Source organism: Anguilla rostrata, chromosome 2 (genome assembly GCF_018555375.3).
Source record: "Anguilla rostrata isolate EN2019 chromosome 2, ASM1855537v3, whole genome shotgun sequence".
Classification (NCBI taxonomy): Eukaryota; Metazoa; Chordata; class Actinopteri; order Anguilliformes; family Anguillidae; genus Anguilla; species Anguilla rostrata.
This window is the reverse complement of record NC_057934.1, coordinates 19953378-19971375: the sequence shown is the minus strand read 5'-3', so window position 1 is coordinate 19971375 and position 17998 is coordinate 19953378. Positions and strand designations below refer to the sequence as shown.

General features: G+C 39.3%; 1 long non-coding RNA gene across 1 annotated transcript; it reads right to left on the bottom strand.

Moving 5' to 3' along the window:
* Positions 1-11842: 11842 nt before the first annotated feature.
* LOC135247546 (uncharacterized) lies at positions 11843-13865 on the bottom strand. Its single transcript, XR_010328231.1, has 3 exons — positions 13355-13865; positions 12596-13322; positions 11843-12108 (listed from the first exon to the last, which is right to left on the bottom strand). It is a non-coding gene; the product is annotated as an uncharacterized LOC135247546 (long non-coding RNA).
* Between the last annotated feature and the right edge of the window lie 4133 nt (positions 13866-17998).

Here is a 17998-nt window from a genome sequence, read left to right as displayed (position 1 = left end):
TTTAAAAACAGGCAGGTACACAATCGCAAACATTAAAACTAGAACCAAAGAAAAAGAGACTAAGGACCAAGCAAGAAAAGAATGAGAAAAAGGAACTTAAATACCTAAACTAACAGGTGCAGGACATAAACTAATGAGAACATATAACCAGACATGACAAAACCAATAATACACTAATTACAAACAACTTAGAGTCCTGACAAGTAAAAGGGACACTAAGTCTGATGCACTGGCGCCATCTAGTGGACCTCAACAGGAACAGTGACACACAAAATTACATCATTACACAGTCAAGGCCAAACTTTTCATACATCTAGGCTAAAGACATTCAAACTCAATTTTTCACAACTCCACACATTTCATGTTATCATACATTCCCTGTGTTTATTAAGTCAATTAATCTACTTTATTTCCATATGAGGTCATTTCAAAATAATAGCGAAGAGACAGATTTATTTCAGCTTTTATGTACTATCTCAGATTTTCAGTGGGTCAAAGGTTTGCATACACTTTGTTAGTATTCGGTGGCATTGTCTTTTAATTGCTTAACTTGAATCTTGGAGCAGGGGCTTCTTTCCTTGCGTGACAGCCTTTCAGGCCATGGCAATGTAGGATTCTCTTAATGGTGGATGTAGATCAGGGGTGCACAACTCCGGTCCTGGGGGGCCGGTGTGCATGCTGGTTTATGTTCCAACCAATTACCTTAGTTTTAGTTTTTTGACAGCTCTATGAACTAGGCTGGTTAACTCCTGGACTTGGGCACAGTAAACTCTTTAGGATACGCTTGCAGCGTGCAGCTGTAGCTGGTGCTTATGCAATTTTCAGATCAAGATATGATTGAGCTAAATGAATAATTAAGAGGAGAAGTTGGCACAAAATCCTGAAACGGATCAGCCCTTGTTGTGCACGCTTGATGTAAATATTTTTGTACCTGATGCCTCCAACTCCTTCACCAGTTTCTTTGTTGCTGTCTTGGGGTTCAGTTGAACCTTTCAGACCAAATTTTGTTCAACCCTGGGAGTAAATTTGTGTCTCCTTCCTGAACGATAAAGTGTCTGTGTGGTCCCAAGATTTTTACATTTGCATACAATTGTTTGTACAGATGCTTGTGGTACCTTCAGCTGTTTGGAAATTAATCCTAAGGAGGAACCAGACTTGTGGAGATCCACAATTTTCCACAATTTTCCACAATGAGGTCTTGGCAGAGTTGCTTGGATTTTCCTACAGTATCAAGGGCAAAAAAGCAGTGGCTCTAAAGGTAGGCCTTCAAGACAGCCACAGGTGCCAGTTAACTCCCAATGAACTCCTAATTATGACAACTGGCCAATCAGAAGCTTCTAAAATGCCATTACATCAATTTCTGGAATCTTCCAGACTGTTTAAAGAGACAGTCAACTTGGTGTATGTAAACTTTTGACCCACTGGAATTCTGATATAGTGAATTAAATCTGAAATAAATCTGTCTGTAATTGATTGTTTTAAAATTACCTCTGATGTGAACAAAGTCGATGCCCTAACTGACTTGCCAACAGAAGTGTATGGTAACATGAAATGGGTGGATTTCTCTGTCACCCCCCAGACTGACTTTGCCACCATCTCCTGTTGACGTTTTTTCCCATGGGGAGCAGGATATGACTGCGGGAGCCAAGCCTGGGCCTCAATTTCACACCAACTGGCCAGAGAGCACAGACAATGTTCGACATTCCAACTAGAGACAGATGTGTGGACCTATATGCCTATTTCTTATTTGATCTTGCACAAGCTGTGTAACCAAGGAAGAAATGTAGCTTCAAAATAAATTCCTGGACGGGTGGGGGGATTAGCGGGGCAGAAAAATATTGCTGGGATCCCAGAATTTTCTCAGGGGCCACCAGTTTCTGTCTCAGGTCATACACCTTATTCACAGCATTTGTTTGCAGTTATAAGGAGAGCATAACTACACTGTAATTGTGGTAGACAGTAAAGCAAGAAAACATTGTGAAACCCATTGCTGATTTCCATAAGGAATTTTCCTGCAATTTGTTTATGCTTGAAAGTGTTAAAACTCACGATTCTGTATAAATAATTTTATGATGCCAATGTTTTAGCAACAGCAGTTCTTTATTTTGTAGCACGTGGGGAGGCAAAACAAGCTTGGTGTCATTATCATGGTAAGTCCAGCAAACAAAATTTGTAATAGTTTTTAAGTCTCAAAAACATGTTTTAAACAAAAACTGGTCAAAAACTTATTGAAACATTGACAGAATGTCGATTGTTTACTTAGCAATTCTCCAGAGGAATTATAATCACTGATGCATACTCGCCGAAAGTACTGCATACATAGGAATGTAATTATCTGTAGTTTGTATAGACTCTCAATAACAAGATGAGCCCACCTACAAGGTATTCTGACCAATAGTGGCCAAGCAGAACTTTTTGCTTTTTGTAACTGGAGTAAACTAAATTAAGTTCACAAAACACAAATATTTTGAACAGCTGAACAGAGCAATATGAGTTAATAAAACTCTTTTATGGTTGTTGTGCCATCATAAAAGGCTTCTCACTGAAGCCTAGAATGTGTAATTCACAAAACCTTGAACCTTAAAAGCTGAGCCGACTATTATAATCAGTTGCTTCTAATTTTTAGTTGGTAGAACCACTGTTTTTGCAGTGTGTATATATATATCCCCTTTCCAACTAAAAATTATTCCGTTGATTTTAACTTGGTAGAATCCTTGTTTGTCATTTACACTCTGTAATGTGATATGATTTGATTAAAGAGAATACTATGGGAGACACAAGCAGAGAAAGCTTTGTGATTGATTGACACACTGAACAAGGCTAAACAAAGGGAAGGCAAAATAAACCAGAGATGAGACTCCAAAATAACTAAGGCCATAATACCAAAAAAACAAAGATCTTAAACAGGAAAACAAAGAGCAGATAACAAATAAACAAGTGAACTTGAAAAAAAAAAAACTCAAAATACCAAATAGACTTAACAAAATGCAAGCAATACTTCAGGGTGCAAAAATGAGGGCTTTGGCAAGAGTCCAGGTAAACTCAAGACTGAGCAAAGACAGAAATAAAAGGCATGGTATAAATAGAGCAAACCAAATAAGACGCAGGTGGAACAGATGAGCCTGGGCATTCAGAACAGAAACAGCTGAAAGGAATCAAGGGTGAATAGTGGAGTACTGGCGGCATCTAGTGGATGATGCCGGAAGGACCCGGGCGAACCCTGGCAACATCTGCAAAGTAAAATCTGAAGCGCATGACACTGACAAACTGTGAGTTTTCATGATACTCATACATTTCAAGCTTGTATGCTGGCTTACAAACCAAGTTATGCAGCAATGACTTAAATCAGGTTTAAAAGTATTTGACGTCACCAGAGCACATCTGTTTTATGTACAAGTATTATATGAAATAAAGTTTTGTTCACAGATTCAGATAAAAACAAAGCCCATAAGATGCTGCCTGTAGTTTACAAGTGCCTGTATATACATTATCAAATAATGCATGTACAGTTCATTAACTCTCTACACAATAATGATGAGAATAAAACTGAGTATAATTATGAAATGGATTTCCTCTATAATACTCATTCAGGACATCTATACAGTACACTCTCAGAAGAAGAGAGTTCTTTGCTTGTCTCAATAGGGGAACCTATTTTTGTTCATCATGGAACCCTCTTTGGTAGGTGTGAAATGTGTTAAAGGTTAATTGAACCATTTTGCCTCAAAACGAACCTTGCATTTGATAGGGTTCCTCTGTGGAAACACAAAGGAGCCTTTTGAAACTCTCCCTTCTGAGAGTGCAGTTTTTTTACATTTTGCGCTCATTGTATCTACAGTTCATGAAAGAAAATTATGTAAAATTGTTAAATGGATTTCCTCTATAATACTCCTTTAGTACAACATCTTTAGTCAGTTACAGACACCTTCACTGGGATGACATGACCATTACAGGCACTTTCACTGGGCATATTTGCAGGGCTCCATAATTCCTGCCATCTTCATTATTACATGGAGAGAAGAATGGGAACACTCTCTCAGTAAATGTGCCTTTAAAAGTGTAGATGAGTGACATGTCACCGGAGTCGAAGAAGGACACCTCCCCCCTGTCATAGTCCAGCTGCACTCTGATGCTCTGGGGTTTCCTCTTCAGTGTGAGCTTAGTAACAGCTGCACTGTACTGATCACCATTCCTCAGCATTAAGACCCAGAATCCTCTCCCTGGGCTGCATGTTATACTTCCCTTCCTACTGGTGGACTCTGTCACCACTCCTATATCCCAGGCTAATTTATTCCCAACCTTCACCTCCCAGCTGTGTTTCCCTGAGGTACATCCCTGAGATCCCAACACATTCACATAGGATCTGAACCTCTCAGGACATTTCTGCTCTGTACCTGTGAATCTCACAGTGGTCAGATCATCAGAGAGAGAGAGATAGAGGCACATGCACTGTTGGGGTCCAACATCACAGGAGCTAAAAAAAACCCAAGAAGAAACAACTTTCGACCCATCTCAAATTTACCATTTTTAAGTAAAGTATTGGAAAAAGTGGTCTTTAAGCAAATTAATGAGTATCTTAATGGAAACAGCATCCTAGAAAAAATTAAATCAGGTTTCAGAGCCCTCCACAGCTCAGAAACATCACTCGTGAAGGTCTTAAATGACTTCAGAGTTAATATTGATTCGAATAATGTGTCCATTTCAATTATTTTAGATCTTAGCGTTGCATTTGACACAATAGACCATTGTATTTTAATCGATAGGCTTGAAAATTGAGTCGGTCTCTCAGGCAATGTTTTAAATTGGTTTTATACATACACAGTATTACTGGGAGACAGTTCACTGTAAATTTGGATGACCACTTCTCTGAGCATGTTAGTATGGACTGTGGCATCCCACAAGGCAGTATCTTGGGACCACTCTTGTTCTCTCTGCATATGCTGCCTCTCGGAGATATTATTCGCAGGCACGGGGTGAATTTTCATTTCTACGCTGACGACACTCAGCTCTACTTGTCTGTGAAGCCAAATGACCCAAGTGCCATCTCCACTTTAACAAACTGCCTCACTGACATTAATGAACGGATGAACAGTAATTTTCTAAAAATTAAAGGAGAATAAGACTGGAGTTCTACTAGTCGGTCCCAAATCAAAAACAAATTTAGTTCATTCAGGGCTGGGCACAAAAAAATTAGGTAAGGAATCTGGGTGTTATTATAGACTTTGATCTAAATTTTAATTCACATACCAGCATGAAGTCTGCCTGTTTCCATCTCAGAAATGCAGCTAAGGTGAGACCTTTCTTAAGGAAGCAAGATGCAGAGAGGTTGGTACACAGCGTAGTCTTTAGTCGACTAGACTACTGTAATGCTCTGCTAACTGGTCTTCCCAAAAAACAAATAAACAGACTTCAACTGATACAAAATGCTGCTGCCAGAGTTTTAACCAGATTAAAGAAACGGGATCATATCACCCCTGTACTACAAACCCTGCACTGGCTCCATGTATCTTTCAGAATAGATTTTAAAATTCTCTTATTGGTTTTTAAATCACTTAATGGTATTGCACTTCCCTATTTAGCAAATATGCTTTTAATGCATGTGCCCGCCAGATCCCTGAGGTCCTCTGGTACTGCCTTCTGACTGTTCCAAGGGTTGGGGCCAAGAGAAGTGAGGGGGCATTCAGTTTCTGTGGCCCTAGCCTTTGGAACAGATTGCCGGAGGGACTGCGGAGTTCTGCATCTGAGGACACTTTCAAAAAGAATATCAAGACTTACCTTTTTAGCATTGCTTTTAGTTAGTGCATCCATATTCTTTTGTAATCATTTTAATCTTTTTAAATCATTTTATTAATTTATTTTCTTATTTTTATCTTATCTTTTATGAACTTTCATGTATCACCTGATTTTTAAGTTATTTGTTTTCATTTTTGTGTTCAGCACATTGTGTTGCAAATTTGTATGAAATGTGCTCTATAAATAAAGGCTGATTGATTGATTGATTGATTGATTGAAATATATTTAAAAATAGAAAAGAAAAGGCACATTTAAAATACTATACTCAGATTAGGTCATATAAACAGTATGTAGTATATAGTATATTGTATATTGTATATTCAGTATATTAGTAGACCTAATAATTATGGATTCTAATATACTGAAGTTATCATGATTTATACTTAAACTTTGCATTATGGAAACAAATCAACGCATTTAATTGCAATTACGATGCACTCAATGCCCACAATTTGCACACATAATAATAAATAATGTTTTGAAGATAAATTATGAGCTGTGCAGTGCAGCCCACAGTATTATGCTAAACCCAGATGAGAATGGCCGACTGTACTGTTTATCTGTCTCACCATTTTAGTACCCAGCTTGTTTCTTCAGCTTTATGTGATTATTAAATGCTTGAATGTTTTTTAAAACAATCTGTCTCAGATATTCACTGTGCTGCACCATCTCCTGCGTCTTCTCCCAGACTCTGAACTTCAGGTTGCCCAGGTGTGTGGCCACATCTATCAGAGCCCCTGAGAGCAGCTCTGGATCCTGCAGTGTGCACTGGGCTCTGTAATGACAAGCAGGATTCACTCAGGCTTTGGAGTTTGAAGTGACTTAAACAGACAAGATGGAATAAGGTGAGAGTCTACATACTATTCCTTTATTTTCTTTTCTAGCTCAGAAAAACATGTAATAACAGCATACTTGTGATAAGATGTATGCATGTATAAATGCAGAGACCATTGTGAGAGAGAAGTAATAATAAGTGAGAGACAGGAGCCATGCTAATGAAAGTGATGTAGATATTAACAGTAAACACACATGAAGGTACTATAATATACAGGTAACTGCCAAAATAAAGGAAACACAAACAGAAAAAAAACATTCAATCTCTTTTGCCAGCTCTGTGGGTAGAAATAATCTGTAAGTATATCAGTATTATATTTTGGACTACCTGGGAGACCTCCTGACTCTGGTTGCTGAGGCCTGTCCTGGCCCACGGATCAACCTGGGTGGGTGGTCCATGGAGGAAATGGGTCCCTGCCTGGGCCATGACTGGTACGCCCTGGATGAATCAGATGGACTGTGACGAGCTGGATGGGTCCTTCTGATGTAGGTGGTGTGGGAACCCTCATCGCCGTGGCGACTGTGCCCTACCCGAGGACCCGCCAGAAGCCACTGCCCCGCCGCCCTGTCCTGAGGTGCCGCCGGAGGCAACAGTTCTGTCGCCCGGTCCAGGGGAGCTGCTGGAGTCCGCCACCCTGTCACTTTGCCCAGAGAGCCCTTCAGAAAGCGTTTCCCCACAGACAGCTACAGCGAACCCTCTGCCAAAGAGTCCACGCCGCCTGCTGAAGCAGCAGGCCCTCCGGATGAGTGGCCCCCGCTGCACTGCTAGTGGAGCTGCCTAGAGTCTGCCACCCCATCACCTGGTCCAGAAGGCCCAACCAGGGCTGCTGTAGTGACCCTCAAAAGGATGCCTCAACCTCCTGCTGTGGCCGTGAGCCTGCCCGATGGCCTACAATCGTAGTTTCCATTAGACCCCACCCACAGTATCTCCTCCCTTCCTAATTGGTGCTTGTTGCTCTCAGCACACAGAAGTAATGTAGTGGTTGGCACAGACTCTGATGATCCAAGAAATTACTTATAAATGACTGATAAATCTCAGGTTGTATTGTATTTTTACTGATGCAGACTTTAAAAAAAATAATTAATTCAATTGATGTTTTAGTGAACAATAACAGTAGCATATTGGACAAAATTGGAAAATATTGGAGAAATTTCAAGTGTTGTGTTTGAATATATTTTTTATTGGTATTGCCAAGTAGAATTACAGCCATTGGGTAAAACCACACTCTTGGACTGTTTAAATAAATGAATAAGTAAATGAAATTATTTTTTAATGAAGTGTGTTAACTGTAAAATAACTGGACAAAAATGAATAACTGCCAGTAATTGTAATTTTAAAGTCACCTAATTTATTAACTTATTTGTACATAAATATGTGAATGTTTAATTTTTACAGTGTATGTTACACCCTAAATATAGGTTATTTATTCATATTTCTTTCAGAATATATGGCTTTGAAAAGGTTTTGAAAACTTTCTATGAACTTTCTATGAGCAGAGCACAAGCTACCTCACTCCTCACTTGAAACCCCACCTTCCCAAGTATCCCCCAGCCCACCACTACGGCCCCTGCACACAGTAAGTAAAATTAATAATGCACAAAATGTATTCAGCAATTTATAAAATTCAGACTGAAACAAACATCCTGATAAAACTATTGATTCATCCTCTATTCCTCAAGATTCATTTAAATTTAAGTTAATAGATGCAGTTAAGAGGCTTTTGGATTGAAGGTACCCTTTCATCTTTCTGGGCCTTTTCAACACACACACACACACACACGAAAAAAAAAAGTACAGTGATGTGCTGTCTCGATTGTCACTACTGTACTGTATGTCCTGAGAGAGCCTTTAGTGTCAATGTGTGAGTGAACGTTTTCACAGGATGAACTCCAGCAAAGGCACTGGGTGCACAGAGATGATAATGTGCCTGAGCTGACTGCTCTGGAGGGATTTACAGGGTGCAGTAGTGCACCACAGGATCTAGCACTGTGCCTTCAGTAATCATATTTATTTATTTATTTATTTATTTTTAATTTGGCATCTCCAATCCCACCTGAATTTGCGATGTCAAATTCACAAACTACATACAAACATGTTCATATACGCCCCCTGCTGCCAGCTCTGGAGAGTGAAGACAACTCACGGTTCTCCTTGAAACCACACCATGCCAGCCACCTGCTTCTTTTCACACCATCACGAACACCTGGATGGCCAACAGGGATCAATAGAGCAATTAATGCTGCTATCCCCACCAACTGAATCCCTCCCATATATCAGTTGGCCCATGCAAAGCCAACAGGTCACATCCCCAGCAGGGCTGCTGGCCACAGTCTGCACTGGCACAGGCCAGATTCAGACCAAGATCGCGGTGCTCGCTTTTACCAAATAAGGTACCCAGCAGCCCCAGTAATCTTATCAACCTGTTCTGCTCTGCATTCCCTGAATATAAAGAAAATTATGAAAATTTAAATTCCAGAATTTAGGGAATATTGACTCTGTAAGTATGCGTTCATCTGACCTGTGGAAATCAGTCAGTACAATGCTCATGAAAAAACATTAAAGCTTTCACCAAACTGAAGAAGCGCAACAGCTTGCTAGGCTTTATTGCATGTTGGCATAAATGTCCTATACAATAAAAAAAGGATTTAAGTAAAATATACATAATTCATTAAAATAATGATGTTGTTTATTTACTTAGTGCTAACCTCATTTAAATTGTATATTATGATTTGTTAAAAGAGAATTGTATCATATCAACTCAAATCAAATTAATTTGTTCAGTGCATTTTACAAACATTTGTCACAATATGCTTCACAGTAAACCCTGGCCTAGACCACCACAAGAGCAAGCCGAGAGCGATGGTGGTGATGAAAATCTCCCAGGGCTGGACAGAGAGAAATTCAATGAGGGACAATCACAGAAAGCTTTGTGATTACTTGCCAATGCCAATTATTTAATTAAGATTGATTATTCTAATAATTACCAATCAATGAAAAGAAATGAAAAGAGTTTCAGATCAATGTCAGGTTTGCAGGTAAAGCTACTGAAGGCCCAGATGTAAATCTTAGGATGGTACTGACAGAAAATAGCACAGGACACTAACAAATAATCAAACTAACGAGTGCTCATGATACTCGCACATTTCAAACTTGTAAACTGCCTTATAAACCCAGCTAGGCAGGAATGGCATCAATCAACGATACAAAAATTTGATTTAACTACATGATCGCAGCTGCTTTATGAACATTGTATGAATTACTGTAGTTTTGTCTGATGATTTGGATCAAAACAAAATCCGAAACCTTCTGCCTGTAAATGAAAATTCTCAGAAATGTATGTACAGTTCATGAACTACCAACAAAATAATTGATGAAAGAGAATTACGAGAATTTTTCTCCAGAGTTGCTTGGATTTTCCCATGGTATCAAGGGCGAAAAAGCAGTGGCTCTAAAGGTAGGCCTTCTATACAGCCACAGGTGCCAGTTAACTCCCAATTAACTCCTAATTATGACAATTGGCCAATCAGAAGCTTCTAAAATGTCATTACATCAATTTCTGGAATCTTCCAGACTGTTTAATGAGACAGTCAACTTGGTGTATGTGAACTTTTGACCCATTGGAATTCTGATATAGTGAATTAAAGCTGAAATAAATATTTCTCTAATTGACTGTTTTAAAATTACCTGATGTGAACAAAGTAGATGCCTTAACTGACTTGCCAACAGAAATGTATGGTAACATGAAATGGGTGGATTTCTCTGTCACCCCCCAGATTGACTTTGCCACCATCTCCTGCTGTGCTCTCAGGACGTTTTTTTTTCCCATGGGGAGCAGGACATGACTGCGGGAGCCAAGCCTGAGCCTCAATTTCACACCAACTGGCCAGAGAGCACAGACAATGTTCGACATTCCAACTAGAGACAGATGTGGACCTATATGCCTTATTTGATCTTGCACAGGCTGTGTAACCAAGAAAAATATTGCTGGGATCCCAGAATTGTCGCAGGGGCCACCAGTTTCTGTCTCAGGTCATACACCTTATTCATAGCATTCGTTTGCAGTTATAAGGAGAGCATAACTACACTGTAATTGTGGTAGACAATAAAGAAATAAAACATTGTGAAACCCATTGTTGCTTTTCATAAGGAATTTGCCTGCAGTTTGTTTATGCTTGAAAATGTTAAAACTCACGATTCTGTATAAATTATTTTACAAAACAAGCTTGTGGGGTCCTTACCTAATATGTTGGTGTCCTAATCATGGCAAGGGTCCAGCAAACAAAATCTGTAGTAGTTTTTAAGTCCCAAAAACATGTTAACTTAGTGAAACATTGACAGAATGTCGATTGTTTACTTAGCAATTCTCCGGAGGAATTATAATTACTGATGCACACTCGCCGAAAGTACTGAGTGCATAGGAATGTAATTATCTGTAGTTTGTATAAATTCTCTATAACAAGATGAGCCCACCTACCAGGTTCTCTGACCAGTACTGGCCAAGCAGTCCCTCAGTAAAGCCAATGCGACCCACTGTACACAAGCAACAACTGAACATGGACTGTATAACTTCTGCCTAGTACACAGCCAGCCAATGGCAAGCTATTACAGATTCCATCAAATTCATTGATAGGCAGAGCAATATGTGATACTCAAAACCAGATTAAAATTAAGAAATGTATTAAATTACGACAAATATGGGGGGGGGGGGGGGGGTAGAGTGGAGCAGTGAATAGCACTGTGGCCTCACAGCAAAAAGCCACTGCATTTCAATCCTGGCAGGATTTTCACCATGCCTTATTTGTTTGTTTGTTTTTAACCCCACAAAAACTTTTAATTTTATACAGGCCCAGTGAAAGATTATTATATATGTGAACTTTTTGCTTTTTGTTTACTGGAGTAAACTAAATTAAGTTCACAAAACACAAATATTTTGTTAGCGGAACAGTTCAATATGAGTTAATAAAACTAATTTATGGTTGTTGTGTCATCATAAAAGGCTTCTCACTGAAGCCTAGAATGTGTAATCCACAGAACCTTGAACCTTAGTCAGCTCAGCTTTTATTATAATCAGTTGCTTCTAATTTTTAGTTGGTAGAACCACTTTTTTTGCAGTGTGTATATATATATATATATATATATATATATATATATATATATATTCCTTTCCAACTAAAAATTATTCCGTTGATTTTAACTTAGTAGAATCCTTTTTTGTCATTTACACTCTGTAATGTGATATGATTTGATTAAAGAGAATACTATGGGAGACACAATCAGAGAAAGCTTTGTGATTGCTAGCCATTGCCAATTATTTAATCATGGTAGACTATTCTAATACTGTAATTGACATGCATGTCTACCGAGGAAAAGCCAGCCATTAAAACAATATGAGACCAATAAGACAGGTGTGCAGGTATGTGTAGGCTACTGAAGGCCTGAATGTTAATTGCACAGCATGGGGCTGACAGAGTGAATTTGTTCTTCACCAAGTCTGTGAGGTGGTGTACGGAGTGGACCCAGGTGCAGACAACGAGACGGAGGCAGAGATGAGGAGGCAAACAATAAAGATTTACTTGATCCGATGCAAACAACAGACACACTGAACAAGGCTAAACAAAGGGAAGGCAAAATAAACCAGAGATGAGACTACAAAATAACTAAGGCCGTAATACCAAAAAAAAAAAACAAAGGATCTTAAACAGGATAACAAAGAGCAGATAACAAAGAAACAAGTGAACTTGAAAAAAAAACCTCAAAATACCAAATAGACTTAACAAAATGCAAGTAATACTTTAGGGAGCAAAAACTCTCTCTTGAGAGTAAACTCAAGACCGAGCAAACCAAATAAAACACAGGTGGAACAGACGACACTTAATGAGGCTGGGCAATCAGAACAGAAACAGCTGAAAGGAATCAAGGGTGAATAGTGGAGTACTGGTGGCATCTAGTGGATGATGCCGGAAGGACCCTGGCAACATCCACAAAGTAAAATCTTAAGCGCATGAGACTGACAAACTGTGAGTTTTCATGATACTCATACATTTCAAGCTTGTATGCTGGCTTACAAACCAAGTTATGCAGCAATGACTTAAATCAGGTTTAAAAGTATTTGACGTCACCAGAGCACATCTGTTTTATGTACAAGTATTATATGAAATAAAGTTTTGTTCACAGATTCAGATAAAAACAAAGCCCATAAGATGCTGCCTGTAGTTTACAAGTGCCTGTATATACATTATCAAATAATGCATGTACAGTTCATTAACTCTCTACACAATAATGATGAGAATAAAACTGAGTATAATTATGAAATGGATTTCCTCTATAATACTCATTCAGGACATCTATACAGTACACTCTCAGAAGAAGAGAGTTCTTTGCTTGTCTCAATAGGGGAACCTATTTTTGTTCATCATGGAACCCTCTTTGGTAGGTGTGAAATGTGTTAAAGGTTAATTGAACCATTTTGCCTCAAAACGAACCTTGCATTTGATAGGGTTCCTCTGTGGAAACACAAAGGAGCCTTTTGAAACTCTCCCTTCTGAGAGTGCAGTTTGTTCATTTTTTTTTACATTTTGCGCTCATTGTATCTACAGTTCATGAAAGAAAATTATGTAAAATTAAAGTTAAATGGATTTCCTCTATAATACTCCTTTAGTACAACATCTTTAGTCAGTTCTTTTTTTACAGACACCTTCACTGGGATGACATGACCATTACAGGCACTTTCACTGGGCATATTTGCAGGGCTCCATAATTCCTGCCATCTTCATTATTACATGGAGAGAAGAATGGGAACACTCTCTCAGTAAATGTGCCTTTAAAAGTGTAGATGAGTGACATGTCACCGGAGTCGAAGAAGGACACCTCCCCCCTGTCATAGTCCAGCTGCACTCTGATGCTCTGGGGTTTCCTCTTCAGTGTGAGCTTAGTAACAGCTGCACTGTACTGATCACCATTCCTCAGCATTAAGACCCAGAATCCTCTCCCTGGGCTGCATGTTATACTTCCCTTCCTACTGGTGGACTCTGTCACCACTCCTATATCCCAGGCTAATTTATTCCCAACCTTCACCTCCCAGCTGTGTTTCCCTGAGGTAAGTCCCTGAGATCCCAACACATTCACATAGGATCTGAACCTCTCAGGACATTTCTGCTCTGTACCTGTGAATCTCACAGTGGTCAGATCATCAGAGAGAGAGAGATAGAGGCACGTGCACTGTTGGGGTCCAACATCACAGGAGCTAAAAAAAACCCAAGAAGAAACAACTTTCGACCCATCTCAAATTTACCATTTTTAAGTAAAGTATTGGACAAAGTGGTCTTTAAGCAAATTAATGAGTATCTTAATGGAAACAGCATCCTAGAAAAAATTAAATCAGGTTTCAGAGCCCTCCACAGCTCAGAAACATCACTCGTGAAGGTCTTAAATGACTTCAGAGTTAGTATTGATTCGAATAATGTGTCCATTTCAATTATTTTAGATCTTAGCGTTGCATTCGACACAATAGACCATTGTATTTTAATCAAAATTGAGTCGGTCTCTCAGGCAATGTTTTAAATTGGTTTTATACATACACAGTATTACTGGGAGACAGTTCACTGTAAATTTGGATGACCACTTCTCTGAGCATGTTAGTATGGACTGTGGCATCCCACAAGGCAGTATCTTGGGACCACTCTTGTTCTCTCTGCATATGCTGCCTCTCGGAGATATTATTCGCAGGCACGGGGTGAATTTTCATTCCTACGCTGACGACACTCAGCTCTACTTGTCTGTGAAGCCAAATGACCCAAGTGCCATCTCCACTTTAACAAACTGTCTCACTGACATTAATGATTGGATGAACAGTAATTTTCTAAAAATTAAAGGAGAATAAGACTGGAGTTCTACTAGTCGGTCCCAAATCAAAAACAAATTTAGTTCATTCAGGGCTGGGCACAAAAAAATTAGGTAAGGAATCTGGGTGTTATTATAGACTTTGATCTAAATTTTAATTCACATACCAGCATGAAGTCTGCCTGTTTCCATCTCAGAAATGCAGCTAAGGTGAGACCTTTCTTAAGGAAGCAAGATGCAGAGAGGTTGGTACACAGCGTAGTCTTTAGTCGACTAGACTACTGTAATGCTCTGCTAACTGGTCTTCCCAAAAAACAAATAAACAGACTTCAACTGATACAAAATGCTGCTGCCAGAGTTTTAACCAGATTAAAGAAACGGGATCATATCACCCCTGTACTACAAACCCTGCACTGGCTCCATGTATCTTTCAGAATAGATTTTAAAATTCTCTTATTGGTTTTTAAATCACTTAATGGTATTGCACTTCCCTATTTAGCAAATATGCTTTTAATGCATGTGCCCGCCAGATCCCTGAGGTCCTCTGGTACTGCCTTCTGACTGTTCCAAGGGTTGGGGCCAAGAGAAGTGAGGGGGCATTCAGTTTCTGTGGCCCTAGCCTTTGGAACAGATTGCCGGAGGGACTGCGGAGTTCTGCATCTGAGGACACTTTCAAAAAGAATATCAAGATTTACCTTTTTAGCATTGCTTTTAGTTAGTGCATCCATATTCTTTTGTAATCATTTTAATCTTTTATGAACTTTCATGTATCACCTGATTTTTAAGTTATTTGTTTTCATTTTTGTGTTCAGCACATTGTGTTGCAAATTTGTATGAAATGTGCTCTATAAATAAAGGCTGATTGATTGATTGATTGATTGATTGATTGAAATATATTTAAAAATAGAAAAGAAAAGGCACATTTAAAATACTATACTCAGATTAGGTCATATAAACAGTATGTAGTATATAGTATATTGTATATTGTATATTCAGTATATTAGTAGACCTAATAATTATGGATTCTAATATACTGAAGTTATCATGATTTATACTTAAACTTTGCATTATGGAAACAAATCAACGCATTTAATTGCAATTACGATGCACTCAATGCCCACAATTTGCACACATAATAATAAATAATGTTTTGAAGATAAATTATGAGCTGTGCAGTGCAGCCCACAGTATTATGCTAAACCTAGATGAGAATGGCCGACTGTACTGTTTATCTGTCTCACCATTTTAGTACCCAGCTTGTTTCTTCAGCTTTATGTGATTATTAAATGCTTGAATGTTTTTTAAAACAATCTGTCTCAGATATTCACTGTGCTGCACCATCTCCTGCGTCTTCTCCCAGACTCTGAACTTCAGGTTGCCCAGGTGTGTGGCCACATCTATCAGAGCCCCTGAGAGCAGCTCTGGATCCTGCAGTGTGCACTGGGCTCTGTAATGACAAGCAGGATTCACTCAGGCTTTGGAGTTTGAAGTGACTTAAACAGACAAGATGGAATAAGGTGAGAGTCTACATACTATTCCTTTATTTTCTTTTCTAGCTCAGAAAAACATGTAATAACAGCATACTTGTGATAAGATGTATGCATGTATAAATGCAGAGACCATTGTGAGAGAGAAGTAATAATAAGTGAGAGACAGGAGCCATGCTAATGAAAGTGATGTAGATATTAACAGTAAACACACATGAAGGTACTATAATATACAGGTAACTGCCAAAATAAAGGAAACACAAACAGAAAAAAAACATTCAATCTCTTTTGCCAGCTCTGTGGGTAGAAATAATCTGTAAGTATATCAGTATTATATTTTGGACTACCTGGGAGACCTCCTGACTCTGGTTGCTGAGGCCTGTCCTGGCCCACGGATCAACCTGGGTGGGTGGTCCATGGAGGAAATGGGTCCCTGCCTGGGCCATGACTGGTACGCCCTGGATGAGTCAGAGGAGGAAGAGGACTGTGACGAGCTGGATGGGTCCTTCTGATGTAGGTGGTGTGGGAACCCTCATCGCCGTGGCGACTGTGCCCTACCCGAGGACCTGCCAGAAGCCACTGCCCCGCCGCCCTGTCCTGAGGTGCCGCCGGAGGCAACAGTTCTGTCGCCCGGTCCAGGGGAGCTGCTGGAGTCCGCCACCCTGTCACTATGCCCAGAGAGCCCTTCAGAAAGCGTTTCCCCACAGACAGCTACAGCGAACCCTCTGCCAGAGAGTCCACGCCGCCTGCTGAAGCAGCAGGCCCTCCGGATGAGTGGCCCCCGCTGCACTGCTAGTGGAGCTGCCTAGAGTCTGCCACCCCATCACCTGGTCCAGAAGGCCCAACCAGGGCTGCTGTAGTGACCCTCAAAAGGATGCCTCAACCTCCTGCTGTGGCCTGCCTGATGGCCTACAATCGTAGTTTCCATTAGACCCCACCCACAGTATCTCCTCCCTTCCTAATTGGTGCTTGTTGCTCTCAGCACACAGAAGTAATGTAGTGGTTGGCACAGACTCTGATGATCCAAGAAATGACTGATAAATGGCTGATAAATCTCAAGTTGTATTGTATTTTTACTGATGCAGACTTTAAAAAAAAATTCATTCAATTGATGTTTTAGTGAACAATAACAGTAGCAGTAGGACATTTGAAATGTTAACACCCTTAGTAATAACTAGATCTAGAGTGTGTCCTCTATTATGGGTTGGCTCTTTCACATGTTGAGACAGATCAAACGTGTCAAGTATGGCAGAAAGTTCTATGGCATTTTTGTCACTGACATTATCTATGTGTACATTAAAATCACTGACTACAATATGTAAATGTGAAATGTAAAATGACTACACAGTCAAATTCAGTGCAGATCATTGAAAGCATCTCAGTAAAATTATCAAGGAAATGTGGAGAGTATTTTGGTGGCCTGTATATAACTATATATAGAATACATGGAGAGAATTTCATTTCCATTTTAAACGACACATATTCAGAGGATGAGAACTCTCCAAATGATAACTTCTTACAAAGGAACCTATCTCAAATATGAAATTTGGTGGGGAGGATCCAATAAGAATAGCATTCCCATGTTTGGTGTTCAACCAAATCTCTGTTAAAAACACAAAATCAAGCTTATAAGAGGTTATAAAATCATTAATTAAAAGTGGCTTGTTACACAGGGACATAATTTTACATAGGGCTAGTTTTAGGTTTGTTGGAGCAGGGCCTGAGATACTTGGCTTACAGGGAATGTGAATCAGATTTGTAGGATTGGAAGATTTTGCTGTGACCCGCTTATCTAATCTTTGTCTTAACACTGTGGCTAGAAACACTAGAACTGCTACTACTACTACTACTACTACTACTTATTACATTCTTGGTTATTATTACATAAAAATTTTGAAATGGATTACATTATTGGTAGTTATTACACTATTGGTAGTTTATTGCATTATTAGTTGCTACAGGGCTATAAAAAGCTAAGATATTGTTAGAGGGTGAATTATTTCCATATGATTTTAAAAAATCTCGACGAGTCAGAGCTGTTTTG